Here is a 19,642-nt window from a genome sequence, read left to right as displayed (position 1 = left end):
AACACATGCTCGTGAAATTAATAAAAATTGCACGCGAGCATAGGCTGCGGAAACTTTGGCGCGGGTTTTCGTACGAGGGTGCTTTTACAGTCACGGCTACTCTGGATAATTAGTTTTTTAATTTCGCCGAGGATTCTGTGCTCTTATTTCGCGTGTTTAAGCGGTACCGTTGAAAGAAAAAAACCATACGTGGGCCGTCCATAGTGAAATAATTTTTTTTTTTTTTTTTTCAAGGTACGCCTTTGGAACAGGTTTTTATTAGGTGTTTTCGAGGTTTTAACATGTGGACAAGGTAACGAGCTGCATACTTTTTTTGTTGGAATTTTTTCGTTTTTTATATTTCAGGAGACTCGTCAACGATGAAAATCATTAGGTGAGTCTCGAAAATATTTGTTTTTTTTTTTCAGGCACCCCCAACTAATGTTTTCTTGTGGAAGTACTCGTACACGTATGAGCTCAAAAAAGTGCTTTTTCGCTCAGATCGTCTGGTTTTCGAAAAAAGGTGCAAGCTCAAGTTCGGATCTGTTCAGAAGAAGCATATTAATGCTCTTATAATGGAAATACCGGATTTTGGAGAGTACACATTTATTTTTACTACTAGAAAAAAAATGGTCTACTTATAACGTGTTATCTCAATTTTTGTTAATCCTGTGATTGCAATTAAAATATTTTCAATTAACTATCAGACAACTTCAACGATAGTACAAAGAAGTGACTCCAAGTTACAATTCAGTGTCCTTTTTATACGCGTTAACAGAAAAATACGGCATCGATAACCGTGACTTGACGCCTCGGTGACAGCTACACCGCCCTCTCCATCAATAACGCAGAGATAAGAATCAGCGTATATCGTATACACACATCAACACACCACTCGGCGAGCACGTGAACGCCAGCCTACACTCTTTTCTTTTTCATAATGTGTATAGGTGTAATAACTGCACTGCGCCAACTTCTACTGCGAGTAGAATCTCGAGGTATCACGCAAACCATCCCGATTGCGACTTATACCTAACCGGGCTATACATGTATATGTGCGAGTACCTCCTGTAAAACCGAGTTTATCGCGTCACGCTCAGCCAATCTCTGCTCGGTCGTCGGTCTGTACTGCAGATCTAGCAAGTCCAGCTTATGTCAGTACCTTGAAGTGTCTGTGGGTGCCATTGTGTGCGCGGAGAAAAAAGCAACAGTGATGTTGTGACCAACGAATGTTCACTGCGTGTTTTACTTTAGCTTTACGGTAATTTTTTTTTTTAGCGGAAAAAATTCGTCTCTCAGTCGAAGCCAGGCAGTAATTTTTCCCTTGGTTGAAAAACTATGTGTCGTCAAACGATAATGGGTCGATAATGTAGATTCTTACCTTATTAATTCATAACCTTTATTCATATAGTCCCAACTCTAGTAAATCTACCTTATTAACTAGAGAGCAAAAAATGACGATATACCTGAATACATTTTTTTTTTAATAGAAAGAAAAAATATAATCATCAAAGTGGTGATTATATTTCAATTTATTCGTTACACCAAACATTTTTATGCCTTTTTATGCATCACTAAAACGTTTATGGTAGAACAAAACGTAACCTTAGAAAAAATAATGTTGTCGTCAATACACGTTTATACATTACATAAAAATAAAGAGTAATTACAATAAGTCGAGGACCTGTGAATGTGTCAACACCGATTACAGTTATTTTGTACAAAATTCAATGGAGATGGTGCTGATTGCAATTAAGCCAATATGTCTTCCAAAAATACATTTATCCTGTGAAAGAACGATACATGATCAACTACTTCCGATATTATCGAGTGACAAAGGAAAAAGTTGACCGTTTCTCTCAGTCCATGAGGATTAATATGATTCTAGACACCAAATTGACTAAAAAGTTTCAGTTTTGGTCAGGCAATCATCTAATGGGAGGCTGAAATGTAGCTTACATGCATCATAATGACCAATACCCGTCGATTACTCAAGATACAGCAATAAATTATCTTGTTGAAGATTTTTCTCCTTTTCCTGTATAAAATTCGACTTTTTTTGTTTGAGGTTATGTTACTTAACATCGTAAAAGATACTGTGACGCATCTGAGCGAATTTCTCATTCCCAATCGGGTGATCAGATCGACATCGCCTGCGGAGAGCATGTGTAATAACCTTGTAAGCAGGTGGGTACCAACGCGCGTGTTTTATAAGATAAAAAAAAAAAAAAAAAAAAAAATTAAGTAAGGGAGGAAAAAATAAATCGATGACTCGGAGAATCGAGTGGTTGTCGCGAGCTTGCAGCGACGCGTATATTACGTATGAACGTACATAATACCAGGGCACGTGTACAAACTCATCGATTGCCTATTGTCAGCTGTGGAAGGGATGGAGGAGTAAGGCACGAGATGACGAACGGAAAGAGCGGGGAGTAGTAGAAAGAAATAATCAGAGCGCGGCTAAATGGAAAATAGATTATGCAGATAAGAGAAAAAGCTTATGCAATCGTATACGCTCCGAGAGCTCTTTTTTTCCCCCCCGAGAATCGAAGCTTCCCTCTCTCGTTTTGTTATCTCTTTATTATTCTTTGCAAGCCACTTGTTAAACATGTACCTGACAAGCTTGTCACACTGTATTATCTGCGTTCATTACATGAGGTGTATGTACATCTGTCGCTGTATCCGATGACGAATCGATTTTTCCATCTTACCTACTATCATAAAGAAAACTTGTGTACAGCCCCGTGCGTGATTATACGCGTTGTACGCTTACGATAAACGAAGTTGTGAATAATCGATGGGCTATAGTGTGGTGCGTACAGTTTTTCTGCTTCGTCGTTGTACCGATTTCTCAAACATGTGTACACGTAAGTACTTTGCGTTTCTCGCATGCTTTTTGGTGGTGTTGACATCATCGACAACAAAATAACAACAAATATGTCAATCAATCCTTTCACTCGCGGGCACGATGACACTTATGATATATTTCATCGCGTGGTCGAGATGCATGTATATACACGTACCTGTGAGGTTTGAATGGCTCGTCGATGAAATATTGATGCGGCTCAACCAAAAGTATAGCAGTGGCTGAATTAGTCCGTGGCCACTTGTTTTCGGTGGGTGTACGCGATCGATTCACCCGCTGTACTTTTTAAACTCTGGTGTGAGGTTCAATTGTCGGTTTCAGGAAACTAATGGAACTTTCATCGCGATGTCAGTAAATGTTCATTGTTCGGATGATTTACCATAAGTGTATATTTTTCTGCATTTAAAAATCAATAATTACATTTATTATCGATTAAGCAAGAAAATTGGGTTTTGGGTCAATCATCGAGCCCTGACACAGCCTATATGGATGCAGAGATCTATCACATCGAGCACCTATTCACTAAGTGCAACGCTTTGAAATAGTGCCACCAACGGTAAAAATTGTTCATACTTACTCACTAAAGCACATGTATTTTTTTCAGTAGTAAAAAAATTACTGCTAGCTCGAAACTTGTTCACTACACTAAAAAAACTAAATTTACATTTTTTTAAAAGTTTCATAAATAGGGACATAATATGAAACAATAGGTACAACGTTTTATAATTATGTACATTTTGGTCTTATAATCTTTTTATGAAATAAAATATTCTAACAATTAAGAAACATATTTAAAAATTAGAATAATAATGGTAAATTTATAGCGCACCAGCTAATACCGAAATTTCTCCTGTTAAAGCTCACAGTTAAGAAAAAAAAATCAAAGAAGCAAGTATGATGAAATTTATGGTCATAAAAGGGACATTTACCTTTGGGACCAGCCCGATGATTGGGCCATCCACGCCGCCACTGCTGAAGCGCCTTTCATCGGATTTCGCGAAAAATGTACACCCAGGGTGAAAAATAGATTTGTCAAGAGTTTCGAGAGAGGAGAGCGGGTGCGCGGTGTAAGTGCGTGTGTTTTTTCTACGGAAGACGGCTTACGGCCATTTGTCACGATAAAAGCGCTTACGGCTTCTCGACGCTACGCGTATAGGCTCGTGGCCACGGCGGATGGATTTTTCGGTCTCTCGGAGATCCGAACGTATATAACGTAACGAGGGAACAAAAATAAATTTGATATCGGGAGTGTTGTGTTTTTTATAAGTGTATCTTTTGCTTGACGCCAGAAGATCGGGGGCTTACATAATCGCGCTTGTGATCGCACGATAATGGGATGTTTGTTGATAGTTGAACTCAGATGCCGTTAAGTAGAATCATTGGTTGTTTGAAAAATACGCGGTTATTTATTTCTTTATTTTTTTTTTTTTAATACGCGTGGGTGAGAATTCATAAAGAATTCGTGAAGGTGCCTTCGTAGGTTAGTGGTTTGTTTTCACGATAATTATTGACACACCCGTGCGAAGAAGACAGCGGATTACTTTTCTCTTATCCAAGGTGTCGACGTGTTATTTTACGACAAATGAGCCATAAGGATGGCTTGGATTTACAAAGATTTAGCAGTTTGTTTTTTGGTATCGATCATTCTGATGCCAAGTTCCATGATTGATAATGGGTTAAAATAAAAGTGTGTGGGATACGATTTTCTTAGAGAAAAAGTCGTCAATTATGCTGTTACTCAATCAAGGATAAGTTACCCCCTACATATGTTAAACAAACAGAACTTTAAAATGCAGGATATCGTGTCCTAGACAGGAATCATTGAAATATACACTGAGAGAAAAAAAAATAATTTTAGAGAAATTCCAGTAAAAATTACCCTTCCGCACAGTAAATCAGGTAAAAGTTGGCAAAGAAGGAAAAAAATTAACATTTTTAACAGTAAAAAAGTTATTGTTGTAACAGTTAAAATTATGATTCGAAAAGTAAAAAGTATGGTTAGAACAGTAAAAACTTTTATGCGGAAAGTAAAATTTATCAATCGATCCTTTTAAGGTTTACTGTTCCAGCATAGTAATTTTTACTGTTAAAACAATTATTTCTACTGTTAAAAATAAAAACTTAACCTTTTTTACCAACTTGCATCCAATTTATAGTGCAGATTGCTAATTTTTGCTGGGATTTCTCTATAGTTTTTATTGTTTTTTTTCTCTCAGTATACACGTTCTTAAAATACGCAACTGTCTAAGTTATATAGTAAAATTTATTTATAACGCTTCAAGACCACTCCTTTAAGAATTTTGGAAGATTTCTTTTTGGATCTCGTAACATAAAGAGTTTACAGAAAACTTCATGAATACTTGTCGATTTTTCAAAGTTTTATGAGAAGTTTTAATAAAATAATACACAAATTTTGTTAACACGTGTATTGTACAAAAATAAAAAAAATTACATTATTAAATTAAGCAAAAATTTAATTCATTTGTTTAATGTAAAACGTAAGTCAGTGATTCACAATCTTAAATTAGTTCTGCTCTATAAAATTAATTTGAAATAGCTACCTTCTCCGCCAAGGTAGAATAATAGTTTGGCTTTTGAACAGAGTTTAGAATTAATATAAAAAAAAATATTTTTTTTTTGGATTTTGGTGTCATCTGAGAGTCTCGAGCTTTAAAGTGTTGAGAGTCGATCGATTGCTTGAGAACCTTGCGCGGGAATACTGCTTCTTTGTACGTTACCTTACACCACGTTTCAAAAAAAAAAAAAATTTACCCCAGAAAAACACGTACAGCTTCAAAGGTATTCTGTGAATTTTATGAACTTCTCTTTCAAATACATAATTACGTACTCTAAAATAACGCCAAAACTTATTTACACGTGCGTATACATTAACCGCACCAATACGGTGTATCAACCGATAATCATTACGATTAATTTACGTTTGATACCTTGCGACAATGGAAAAGGGAACAAACAAGAAGGTTAATTAATCCAACCTTTGGCCGGTTGCTGCACTGGATCGGAGAGTCGTGACTGTGCCCGATGAATTAAGTAACCGTGAGCGCGTTCACGCGATAAATCCACGGGACAAACAAGCGATCGAGCGAGCGAGTCACCTTCGCTCGGCAGTTAAATCACTTACCTGACCAAGAAAAGCGTAAAATATTCAAATCGATCGCGAGCCATTAGCGTGACCACGGGGCACAATGGGCACCTGCCGCACAACTAGCCGATCGCTTCGTGCGCGGACGCACAAAGGGCGCCCTCAAGAAGTCCCTATAATAGCTCCTTATTAGGGAGGGAAACGAGACATTAATGGTGCGAGTGGGAGGGCCAATTAATTAGGCCGCGCGCTCGTGCCGTACGATGATAATAATAAACTGCTCTCGCTTCCCCTTCTTTTTGTACTTTCGTGTAGCTATTCAGCACCACGGCTTCGGGTGTACACGAATGCGTGTTTAAATAGGGGGAGAAACGGGATGGGTACAAAAGAGGTTGCGAAAAATAAAAGGTGTTGTCTTGAATAATCGACTCTCATCTTGAGCGTTGGAAAAAATCATTACAGTTTTGGGTTTTTGAATAGCTGTGCCTCTATTAATTTGAAATCGGGAAAATTTCACTATTTGCGCGGGTGAACAAGATTTTCACTGGCGAAATAATGAAAAATCAGGGATGTTTGTTCGCACCGGGTCGATATAAATTTTAATTCTGAGTATTTATCAGTAATTCAATGAGCCGAATGAAAATAATTGTACAACCCATACACAATTGTTTCTAGTAGTACAAACAATAAGTTTACCAACTAATTTAAATAAGTTATAAGTTAACTGTTACTTTGAAATAGTCAAAACGACTGTTTCACTGTCTAAATAGTTTATATTCACGAGGAAAAATTAATAAAAATTAATAAAAATTAACAAAAATTTTATACAATGAAAGTAATCACCCTCGATTTTTTTTTTTTTTTTTACAAAAACCATACCTGTTATATATGTATATATATAAGAAAATCCCCAAAAAACATCTGGTGTTTTCCTCCCATTTTTAATAAAAAAAATTTTTTTGAAGCACACCTTTAATAGAGGTGACACTTTTTTTCTACGATTTAAATGTTAAAATTATATCTATATAGATGATACGTAAATATACTCATAATTTTTTCCTCATAGTACATGACATTGCGAGTAACATAAGCTCCATCTCAAGGGTGTACCTAAAAAAAAATTACTATTCAAAAATCAGAAACAAAAACGAGATATTTTTTGGTGGATTTACTCATGTAAGTGTCAAACCATCACACCTAACGATTAAAAAAAAATCTACCTTCAATTCACAAGATGAAGAAATGCTGGTACATCATCTTTAAAGTTAATAGAACGTGAACATTCTTAAACTTTTGGTTTATTAGAAATTCAAGGTGATCAGTGATCCGTTGGGGGCGAGATATGAGAAATAAATAAACACAAGTAGAGTGTATTTAAATTTTTTTTCTTTATTAGTTTTTTTTTTTTTTTTTTTTTTTTAACTTTAAGTCTTGCACATTACAGTACAGGCGTGCCAACACACGCAAGTGTATAAGAAACTATACATAGTACGTGAGCGATTAACGTTTGCCAAGCGCGTAGTACGGTCGCTCGAAAAAGTCAAACGTCTCTTGACGCATAAGAGCCGCGGGGCAAGCAATTGAAGAAAGCCACCCGGTGATGATCTCCAACCCACACCCTCTCGACTGCTATGCACACTCGGAGCTTGGCATTGAGCCCAGTACATATAGGTATGTATAAAGCTCCATCGTGTGGTGCCTTGGAAATTTTTCTCGAAGAAAAAAAATTTATATCTCGGCTTTTTTACGAAAAAAAAAAAAAAAACACCCGAACGTTCCCAAATTCCCAATGAAGCGCGGACAGTAATAGCGCCTGTTCTATAAATCACGTGCGCGTGCTATTCTCACAATTGTTTTTCGAAACGAGGGTTTATTAAAAAAAAGAAAAAAGTAGCGAAACGGGGAAAGTAAGTAAGAATTCTTCGGAGTGAAAATGAATGTTTCATCTACACAGAATACAGTATTTCTTTTTACTGAATTTTAACACGCGCTTGGGTTACACACATGGGCCATATTATATATATAAGATATGCAAAGATCACTTAAAGGTTATTTTTTTTTATTTTTCAATTCTTTAACTATGACATACTAACTTTTTCTATGGTTATCTTAAATAACTAAAGCCAATTTATTATATATATCTTACACGTTATTAGATTATTCAACTATGTTTGGACTTTTGCTCGTTTGACCACGTATTTTTTCTCATCTACTTTCTCTATACAGGTATCGGCATAGGGTAGAAAAGAAATATCAAAGGGTTAGTCTGTTGCAAAAAAAAAAAAAAAGAAAAAGAGAAGCCAACCGACTACTCTCCTTGTCTCTCGGTACATGGTTCATTCCCTTGCGCAGGTACAGGGTAAATGCGGATTAACCGTAACGAGAACGCAAACTCTTGCAACGAAAGTTACCTTGGCACGGGCTGACAACGGAAAATTTGCTTCTGTATGCGTATATTTCGGGACTGTTAGCGAGAGAACGAGTTTTGATGGCTCGAACTGCTTCCCAGTTCTTTGATCTAGCCAGTATGGTTTTAACTTTTGTCGTCTGCTTCATAGTTCTGCTATACATTGTGTGGAATTTTTGCTGTGACAGGATGATGTGCACGGAAGAGATACGAGAGTGAGCTAGTGGAGAAAATAATGGGCTATACTGGGACAAGGTGGAATTTTCGTAGTATCGTGGAGCCACGCGCGAAAAGGCATCGGGTACTTATAGCTGTGGGAAGATTGTTTTTTGATTTTACGAGGAAACGTTATACTGTGAGTGAAAGTTCGAGATAGGAACTTTTTTCGATAATGTAGTGTAAGGGATTTTTTTTTTAATATTGTGTAATTCGTTCGGTCAACAGGATTTGGGTTTACCGTTACTTTATTAGGTTAGGTTCGAACCCCTAGTGGTTTCAAAATAGGTGTGGACTAGGGTAATAGTCACGATTATAGTTAAATAAACAGAACTCTATTTCCAATGATACTAAATCTTTTTTTCTTTTATTGATAAGGGTGTATTTTATAATGTGAAGAAAACACTTGTACAGAAATCTTCAGGTGGTTAGTTAGTTAGTTGGCTATGATACATTATTCATGTGAGACTTTGTACACGTATAGAGACTGTAATAACAAACACGCAAAAGATAATTGTTTGACATTTACCTCAAATTTTTTCATTAAAAATATTTTAATTGACAGCAATTCAGTGTTGTGTTGCGTTGCTGTTCAGTACATATGTCAAAGTCTTAAGCACATCAATTAAGCAGTACTTGGAGAAGAAAACTTATCTTGGAGGTTATGTCTGCCTGCTCTATGCAATGTTGCCAAATTTCTGATGTTCATTCTCCGTCTCTGGTAAAAATCACTCTTTTTCTCTCTCTGAAACTGTAGGTATCACACTATTCTACAAATTCCAGTGTTACTTTAAAAGCAGTATCGAACTCAGTAAAGACCATGTGGTTTTTTTATGTAAAGTGTTCTTCATCGCTATTGAAAATTTGGAGTACCTAATATTACCTTTAATTGTACATGGTACCTCAAAAAACTTTTGCACCTAAAGTTGTAACCGTTATGAACTAGTTTTCCGGTAAAAAGACTTTGAAGGCTTTCCCTAATACTTTTACTCGCAATTTCAATCAATGATGAACAATACTCTAAATATTTTTGGATTCATTCGAATTTGGCATTGTTTTGTAAAAAATAAAAATCTGCTTGTTCTGTTCACCAAATACATGGAATACATTTTCAAGGTCATAATATTAACTTTATTCCTCCTCCCGACCGACTCGCAAAAGGAATTGATAATAATTACCAAGACGCTCCCAATACCAGAAACTTTTGGTAACAATTACATGATCCCCCTCCGAAATGTCTTCCAAAAATATAATTTAAGACTCTTGACTTGCCAATAAAACAAAAACGAGAGGACAGATCACACGAGAGGAAAGCTTCTTGGAATAATAGACGGGAGCCACCGATAATTCACGTTTCTTCGTTATTCCCGAGTAAAAGGGGAAGGGAGGGAGCCAAACGAATGACGAGAGCTCTTTCGCTGGGAACATAATTCACGACCGCATGCATCATCACGGGCGCCCCGACAGTAACTATCGCCGACAAGATTAACGCCCTGCTCTCTTTCCCTCCTTTTTTTTTTCCTTGGCACGCGTGTTTACGGACAATACTCGTACCCGCAATTGGCTGCTGCTTTCCCCCACCCCACGTGTCGCCTTAACCGCGCGCTAATCAAAAACCTATAAAACATCGTTCAATTAGCTCGTAAACATCCTCGCGTTAAGTGGCTGTTGTTCGAGCGCCGATTGATTGGGGGGATAAGTCGGGGTAAGGGGACGCACGCTGATTTTTTTCGCAGGCTTGCAAACACAGTTTTCTTCGAACACGCAAAAGTGCATGGCTCTGGGTTTTCAAGTGTTACGTTCTCTTGATTTTTATACGATGATTTGTGGTAAGAATAGCGTGAAAAGTATCAATATGTACACCAAGTTAATGATCGGAAATTCTTGTACTTTAATGACTCGACCTGAAAGTTACCAAAGTTTTTTTTTTACAATAAATTTGTATTCATATTCATCAGAAACAATATAAGGTACGTGGATAAACCCTGACTTTGTTTTTCCACAGACGCATGGCTCGACAATTTTTATTACTTCCTGCTCGAGTGATTTGTAAAAATTTACACACGAGATTGCGCTGCATATATAAAGAGTTTCACGCGTCATACAACAAAGTAAAAGCCTTCGGTGGCTAAAAGATCGTAGCGCAAAGAAGAGCAATCTTTTTTCAGTTGCAGTTACAAGATCGTCGCTAGAAGTGGAGTTGTTTTAAGGTGAAATGAAGTTTTTCATCGAGAAGATTCCCGAGAGCAACTGCGGTAGAAAAAGTTTGGATGGTGCAACTTTGGTGAAAAATGTTATTTCAACACCTGCTGTGCTGAGGGGCCTTATTTTGTTGGGCTTAGCATACTTCTCTTGGACTACAAAGTTTATTTCATGTGTTAGAAAGCGTTGGAGATTCCAAAATGTACCCAATTGCAGGCTAATCGTATCAGTTGTTGTGTTCTAAGATTAAAAAGATCCAACACACATGCAATGAAAATATTTAAAAAATTTGTTTGTACTAAATTATTAGTGTTAAATAAATTTTTTAATTGCTTGAATATGATTAGTCAGTTATTAACACGCTTACTGTAATCACTGTTGTGAAGTACAAAAGTGAGGTATTGTTTATCAAGGCAATGCGCACACGACTAGTTTATATGTGAATGATACAGAATTACGTGGATTATTGTATGGTTTACTTAATAAATACTCTCATTTTTACGTCTTGACTTTATCATCTTAATTAACGCTACCTTTAGGTAATAAGAAAAATAGATTATTTTCTGACACAACTTTCTTTTTCAACTGATAGTTGGCAATTTTCTTCAAATCTACTGTAATAAGGTCACCCACGGTAACACGTACACTCACTTTTTAATTACAATCTATGACGAAAAAGCGTCTGCGAGAATTAAAACGATGTTCGGATCAAAGGGTCTTTTTTTTAAGGAAAAGTTCATTTAAACTCCGAATCGATCACGTCTCTTAGAATTCTTTAGTTGACAACTTGAAGTAGTTCTTTCGTGACTTTTAAGTCAAAAGCACGGCTTTTGAATGGATTTTTATTGAAACTGCTGGATAATTTCTATAGAGAAGTTTCTAGGAATTATTTTGTGAAACTACATTCAACTTCAAAATATCAGCAAAATGATGCTCGCCTAATGACAATGTATGCCGAGTCACTAACAATATTTTTCGATTGAGTCCATGTACCTATGTATTTCGAATTGTCAGTTTATTCGGAATCACATAAGTTTTATTTGTGTTGGACTTTTATTTCGTTTTATACAGTAAAATTATCATAACTTTTGTTAAGGATGCCAGACAATATTGCTCTATATAAGATAACAGTAACGGCAACTTTCAACAAGCATTTTTTTCGCTTTGAAATTTTGAGGGGCAGTAACTCAATAAAAATCTTTTTAAAATTTTATTTGATGCTATTCACAATTATTCAACCAAAGAACCATCTTACTATGTATATCATTTCGTACACGCTTTGCCAGATGACAATTTCCAAAAATTGGACACATAGATATTATGTCCAACACCTATCATCGATACATGTTATTTCGTAAATTAGTCAAATCTGACATATCCTTTTCGGAATCACGGAATTGTATCCTTATTAAATCATTTATTAAAGAGCTCTTAAATGTGATTGATTCGAAATATTCACTTTCTTGAAAAAAGTAAATCACGTCAATCAATAGATGAATAACAAAAGATGTGATTGATGTATGAATGATGTCAATGTGTAAATGTATAATATATAGCGCGTTATAACCCTCGACAGTTTCATTAAGGAAGTTGGGGGATAAAACGTATTATAAACACATCGCGTGTACCTGCACGATATTGAATTATTTGATGAACGGCCTGTCGCGTGTGCGTAGGTATAACATAACACCAACATCCACCAAGCAATTTCGATAAATTTGTTGTTTTATTAAAGCATTGCGCGAATCGGTAATATTTCGTATTGTTAATATTTGCACCGAGCAATCACTTTTTCATTAGACCGACGTCGCTGTGTGCACGGGATATCCTTTGTAAATACGGATCATCCATGTTGATGTTTGCGTAAAAATTAGTCCAAAAAAAAAACCCCTTGTTTATTGAAGCGTTTTTTGATCAAGTATACATTCCCACGGACTGTCAATCCAAGTGTATTAAAGTACACGTTTTAACTGTGTAGTTGAAATTTCAATTTTTATAAAATACATCGTGGTGGCGTGGATAATAAATAACTTTAAGGACAACCAAAGCTATGGTGCACAAAGTGGTTAATCAGTTCCATTAAATTAGATACTTTTTAATGGGAAAAACCAATGTAGGAAAGCTGTGGAGTGAAAAAACTTGGCTGTCACAGATTACAATACGTTTACAAGTGTGTAAAATCTGTGACATGAATGTTTTACTCTCTACAGCCATCTCATGTCAATCGTTGATGAAAAACAATAGTTTAGTTTAATGGTATAGGTGAAATAGTTTATGAAGCATCGATTTGGTTTTCCTTACAACGTTTATCAATACTGCTATTATGCATTTTATGAAAAGTGTAAATTTTGATTTCACGTGCTTTAAACGCGTGCTTTAAGACTCTTTGATTTTACAGTGCGGGAGAAATCTAGCGCAGCTAAAAGAGAATTGTCACCAGAATTTAAAGAATACTCAGTAAGAGTTGTGTCCCCCAATGTTTCCCTCCTCTGCACGGTACCTCCAGCTCTAGAACCCGGTAATTCCAGCTCCCTTTTCCCTCGATGATTTACACCCATTAGATTTGGCCCTCTTGGCGCCTCAGGGAGTCGATTTGGCCTCCGAAGGAGAGCACTCGTGCCCCACCGTACACGTAAGCCATATACTTACCACTGCCCTGTCGACGAAATTATATTTGCACGTTAGATTGCCGGGGGAACCAGTAAGGTGATGGTGTAAGCCGTGAGCTCGTACTTATACACGTAATGTATGTCCCTCGCGTTGTGCAACAAAGATCGTTTATCGTCTCCACGAGAGGATAGCCGGCGCTTCTTTTCTTTTCACTCTCGGCGTGACGAGATGATTTGCATCGAGCTCGTTCTGGAGCTTTTTTTTTTGCCGCTTTTAACCTACAGAACCTGTTCCTCTTTGTCCGGCGCTACAGAGCGCTGCTGTGCGTTTCATAACGATGCGTCGCTGAATTATCTGTTTGCTGGTCATTCGGTTAAGTGATGCGTGTAAAATCAACATAATTCGAGGGTAAGAGTGCGATCTTAAATTTAAGCACATTACCGATTGATTCTCACGTGACAATAGCAGTACAAGGCGTTATTAGTGCTAGCCTTGAAAAAGGTCAACCTCCATTGAGATGTGTATGCGTGAAGCAAGAAAAAAAAGGCCGGGATGAAAAAACGTACGTAAAAAAAAAGAAAATCGATCGTGGTGACTGCCTGCACCGCGACTCGTTCCGTAATTTTCAATTACAAGGTAAACGCGGATTATTAGGAGGTCGCGTAAATCTATGACAGTATGAGTTATAGCGTGCTGGTGAAAATTGAGTAAATCTTTCATTTTTGTTGCTTGTAATGAAATTTCACGTGAACTGAAGGGTATTTGCTGAGATAATTTTTTCAATGTAACTATGCAATGGTCAATTGTTTTGGATTATTATTTTCTTCTTCTTTTTTGCAGTGAGAGTATAATTTATTAAATTCGGTATGATATTTTTACATTGTTACGGAAGAAGCACTCATCCCTGGAATTATTCAACCTAATAACGATTTTAGGTATGTATTCTTGTGAAATATACTTTTAATACAAAGCCGAAACGGTTGCATCATTGTTTGTCATAAATACGTATGAATATTTTTTCATCAACGATAGTATTTTTTTTTTTCACTTCAAATTATTTCTGTTGTAAATAAACATTGCGAGGTAATTTGATGGTTATTTTGGGTGGCTAAGAAGTCGGTCGAATAAGCATGACTATAGTAGTTTTGTTAACTTAACGTGTTATTCGTGTTTTCAAAATAATATGTAAAAACGCTTGTAACGATCAAAATAATACAAGATAAAAGAAGAAAAAACTATTGTCAACGAATTGGTACGAGACTTTTTCAAACTTTTTTGTCTCGACGTATTTACAAAAATGCTTATTACTCCTGATCATTTTCACATGATTTTTAATAATATATACTCTCGTATGCTCTTACTGGTTACTTATTTCTTTTTATCATGTACAATCGATGCAGTTATTCAAATATTTATTTAAATGATTGTTTGGTATAATAGTAACAATGAGAATTGTTTTCAATCCATTAATTTTATCAGAAAATAATGAATAAAATTAACATGTGTCCAAGTATAGTATTCGTGTCTTGTTATGATTAGGTTGAATTTAATTTAAAAATAATGTTCCTTGTTAATGTGTGGCCTATAAAAATAATGTAAATGAGGTTTTTATTTTTCACAAGATACGTCTGACACAAATACTTTTTGAAATTTTCGACCCAAAATGAATAAACAATCATAAGAACCAAAAAAACAAAAAAGAAGTAGATAACAGCATAAAAGCTCTGTTTTTTTTCGGCTACTACTATAAGATAGTAAAAATAAATCGTTTAAGCCCAAAACGATAAAAATCGCTCGCGAGAATCCAGATGTACGACCGATTGTAAAGCTTTCACTACAAGGAAGCTAAACTCTCCTTACATTGTTCCACGGATTTCACCGTGGAAATATATAAAACCACAAAATCTTTTGGAACCATCTACGTAACTTTGAAAATTTTCACGGAAATAATTTGTTTTCAATCCATCCTCTGGTTACACAAGCTAATGCCTTTGATAAGAAAATTTACATTTCCGCTTCCTTTTAAGAAAACCTATTTCTTCTTAACAAACAATAACGCACCAGTTAGATAAGCTTCACACGAGCAATTATCAATTTAACGCGACGGCAGGCCAGAAATTTATTGCAAACTTATGGTCATACTCGCTCTAAACTAAAAAAATCTCTGCGACCGATGTGTCCCGTCTGGAGTTACAAGCCTCGTGTCGAGTCCACTCGAGATATTCATCATCGCAGCGCGTTATCGAAGGGTAAAAAAAAAAAAAATTCCTTGAAGTGAAAAAATTACACCGAGCAAAGATCGACCTCAGTGATTTCACGCAACATACGCGTGCCTACCTCGCATTTGTAAATTTCGCGAATCACACTTGTGAAATGGTTATGTGATTATTCGCATAAATCCCCGAAGAAAATTCTGTCCGTCGCCACTCACATTTCGCACGTTCCAAATATACCTACGTGAAGTTCAGAAAAAAAACCCATACCACACGAAACGAGTCAGCTATCAAAGTCATAAGGTACAATATATACCTATACGCAGCGCGCGTCAGCTAATCAGAGAAAAAGCCCTCTCCAACCATCACCCCAAAATGTGCTTTCACGTGTGCCTCGGGGTGTATATGTATGCGTGTACATGAGGGACCGAAGAGAGCCAACAATTACCGAACGAGCCGGGGGCCGTCTTGTCCGACGTAGGTGTACTTTCCCCGATGCACCGGCGACTCGCCGATCCGAACGACCGAGCTTTTCACTCGCACTAGTACAACCACCGGCGCTGCCTCTTCTTTCTCTTCTTGTTGCTCCTCGTCCCCAGCGATGCCTCTTTTATCATTTTATCTCCTTCATTCGAAACTTCAAACCAAACAACCAAAAAAAAAAACAAGAAATAAATAAATAAAAAATACACTGGGAGGCACCAACAACTGTGGGAAACAAAAACAAAAACCACTGAGCAAACAGTCACGGCACTTGTAAAATCCACCACACGGTATTCATCGATGCGAAAGGGTGGGCTCGAGATTTTCCCGCGCGCGGTAAAGACCCACGGGGTGTATATACGACGCAAGTACAGCGCAGTGAAAGGGAGGAGGGAGGGATATATAGTGTGTTGTACACGCGGAAGCCGTCCAGCCGGGTTCGCGATGCCGAGCGCACTGAAGAGAGGAGGGAAACCCCCGGGCCGGGCTGCCTCTGCCGCTATAGGCCGGCGAACGTATATAGGTAGGTATATGTAAGCGGAACGCTCGGACGTACGGACGAACGTCAATGGTGCATGCGCGCTGACTGCGACGACGTAGTCGACTATGCCACACGTATGTGCTGGTTGTGTCCCTTCATGCTACTTACTTACTTGTGCAGTGGGCTCATACTTTGTCACTCCCGGCCCGGTTTCTGGCGCGTGCCGATCGTTCTCGACCTCCCCTTTCGTATTCCATCACCACTAACGGGGTGGACTCAGTTTTTTTTTTCTCTCTCTCTCTTACTTACATGGCGCTATTACTGGATGCAAACAGTATAGTATGAACTTATGCGCCCAAGTCTCCTGAGGTTGAAGTTTTAGTTGAATCTATGTTTGAATTCGCTCTTGAGAATGATTTGAGGAAGTTTTCACCTTCGAAATCGAAATCAAATGTTGATGAAAAAAAAAAAAAAAAAAAAACTAAAAACTAAAAAGATACTATTTGAAGAATCTTGTGTTTAACTAGTGGGTACTCTTAAGGGAAACTTCAAAACCAAGTTTCGTTACAAGAGACCTAAAATGATGAAATTTTGGAATGGTTGGAAATGCACTTTTTTGTAGTTGTTTGAAAAGATCTCTAATTTTTCTTAAAATTACTTAAAAACTCTTAAGAGATTAATAGTAACAACTGTTAAGTACATAGAGTTTAAGACCAAAGGAGTCGATGAAATATTACCACAAAAACAAGTGAGGTTAGGAACCCCCGTTTTAGGTACGGATGCTACAGTTTTTCTTTTTTCTTGCAGCTTACGTAAATAAACTTCTTTTTATTAATTATTGTAGTAAATTAAACATATTTTGTTTATCTAAATACGGGCATACGCTGGTAAGTTTTACAGGGGCTTCAGGGTTCTACTACTTGTTGTTACGGTTGTTAGGGAGTGAACTCCTTGAAAGACGACTTAATTTGATAAAAATGTTCCAGTACCTATGAAGTCTAGTCTTAAAATACTGTTTTTTTTTTGTAAAATTACAAGTTACATGGTAAACATTACCATCTATTTGGAAAACACGGGAATTAAATCACATGATAGTTTTTATGTAACAAAAATTCATAGCAGTGATGTGGAGTAATCTTCACAATATAACAAAAATGATCATTGAGTGGACTTAAATTATATACAGTGTGGTATCGTAGTATAACCCAAACAAATAGTGGTTTTGACGATAGCTTTTTCCTTCCTGTGTAGTAGTATTTCTTTTGTTGTTCTTCCACCTTGATTGTTCTTCTAGTCCCGAGTCATTCAATAGCTTTTAAAGGCACAGCAAACTGTATTAGTTTTTTGTGTGTTACTTCTCTTTTTGAGATGTTTTAAACAAAATGTTATTGCCGAAAGTAAACATTGACAGGAGTAATGTCATAAATTCTTGAGCACCACGAATAAAATTCCTTCTTTCACGGACCTTCTCCTCTACATCAAAATCTCACTCACGCGCCCGTCCACGAAGCGAGGAAGAAGCTACTTGACCATATATGTTGTTAGAAGGTAGGTATACAGGAAATGGAAGCACATACCTGCACTTCTGCATTTCCAAGCTCGCTGTTGGAGAGCCGGTGGGAGGATGGGTTACAATTTACGTACGTGTAGGCAAGTTTGCTTCTACGTGGGTGGATGGGTAAGCAGGCGAGTCGCCCTCCCTCTCCCTTTGAACGAGCACCAGAACCCACGTCGTGGTTAATAAGACCAGATGGAGGAGACACTCCCAACTCTTCTTTCATCGTATTTTTTTACTCTTCGACTCTCGATTCTTTTTTTAACCTCCCATTCGCGTGCAGACTTATTTCGTCTCGTTACTTTGGTCTCCGGAGGGCTTAAGGGGGGGTTTTATCATATATTGCCTCGAGACCGGACCCACACGACGTAAGAGGATTTCCTTTGGTTTTTCATTATTACAGTGATTACATTTTGCTTCAAAGACTATATACATTTCTCCAGTTCTATTTATTACCCTTTGCTATTTGCTCTTTTCAGATTCATAATACTTTTCCGTTACATGCAGTATTAAAAATTTGATATCGCTGTGGGACATCATCATTCACGATTAAAAGTTCTGTGGTGACGTCCATGAAAAATTGAGCTTTCCTAACTGACAGGGCCTGTCCGTAAACCAAATAGCCTTATTTTGACCATTTTTTAATGCCTCCCTTCCTCCTGTGGGGTCTACTATGGCTTTTTGACCAAACCTTTTCCTAATTATGGTGCACGAGAGTCAATACGAGCCAATACAGATAATAGTATTGTATTGATTAAAAAAAAAATTAGGAGTATGAATGTCTTAGTCTCGTATCACTAAAGCCTTGTACTTTATTGGTATTGTCTTGAAATCTAAGTCAAATTTCCAGTTACAATATGTCTGAGTACGAATGAACTAAGTGTTGCGTCATCCCTGCCCGCACCGATTAAAAAAAAAAAAAAAAAAAAAAAAAAAAAAAAAAAAAAAAAAGAAAAAAAAACAAAAAAAAAAAATTTAACTTTGATAAAAAACTTAATTTTAAAACAAGTAAGGTGGTAGCTTTAAACATCTACCACAACAAAAGCGAATAAGTTATTGGATTTGAATGTTATTCTTTTTTTATTTGCACGTTATCAACGTTGGCCGAGATGGTAAAAAGTTTAAAACCTGAAACCCTTGCCCCCGTAATTAACAAGAAAAGGCTCTGGAAGAATCGAAGTAATCAATGTTTTTTTTTTTTTTAAATAGAAAGAGTTCACTGCGTAATTTTTTAAAGTGAAATTCATGAATGAATACTGGAATCGAATAACCGTACACAAGTTAAGATAATATTGTGCTGATGAACATTTGGCATGACATTGTTAGGATTTAGAAAATGTTAGTAATGTTCAATATATAGCTACTCGGTTAGTTGTGTTTATACTGGCAGCCGTTGTTCACGCTGGTGTACAGTCAAAAGTAAACATATGAAAGAAAACATAACAGTTTTTTAATAGAAATACTATGTGTACATATCGTTCAGTTTGTCATTTAAAATATTAATCGAGTGCCAGTTACAAAAATAGT

General features: G+C 36.7%; 1 long non-coding RNA gene across 1 annotated transcript in view; it reads right to left on the bottom strand.

Moving 5' to 3' along the window:
- The window catches only part of LOC149374899 (uncharacterized), a 50,445-nt gene extending 34,384 nt beyond the window's left edge, over positions 1–16,061 (bottom strand). Inside the window, exon 1 of the long non-coding RNA XR_016292949.1 lies at positions 16,045–16,061. This is a non-coding gene — a long non-coding RNA (uncharacterized LOC149374899). The remainder of the gene's footprint in view (positions 1–16,044) is intronic.
- Positions 16,062–19,642: the final 3,581 nt, after the last annotated feature.

The sequence above is a fragment of the Copidosoma floridanum genome, unplaced genomic scaffold (genome assembly GCF_036245765.1).
Source record: "Copidosoma floridanum isolate Cflo_tuat_1 unplaced genomic scaffold, Cflo_Japanese_pri ptg000013l, whole genome shotgun sequence".
Classification (NCBI taxonomy): Eukaryota; Metazoa; Arthropoda; class Insecta; order Hymenoptera; family Encyrtidae; genus Copidosoma; species Copidosoma floridanum.
This window is presented reverse-complemented; position numbering and strand designations above follow the sequence as displayed.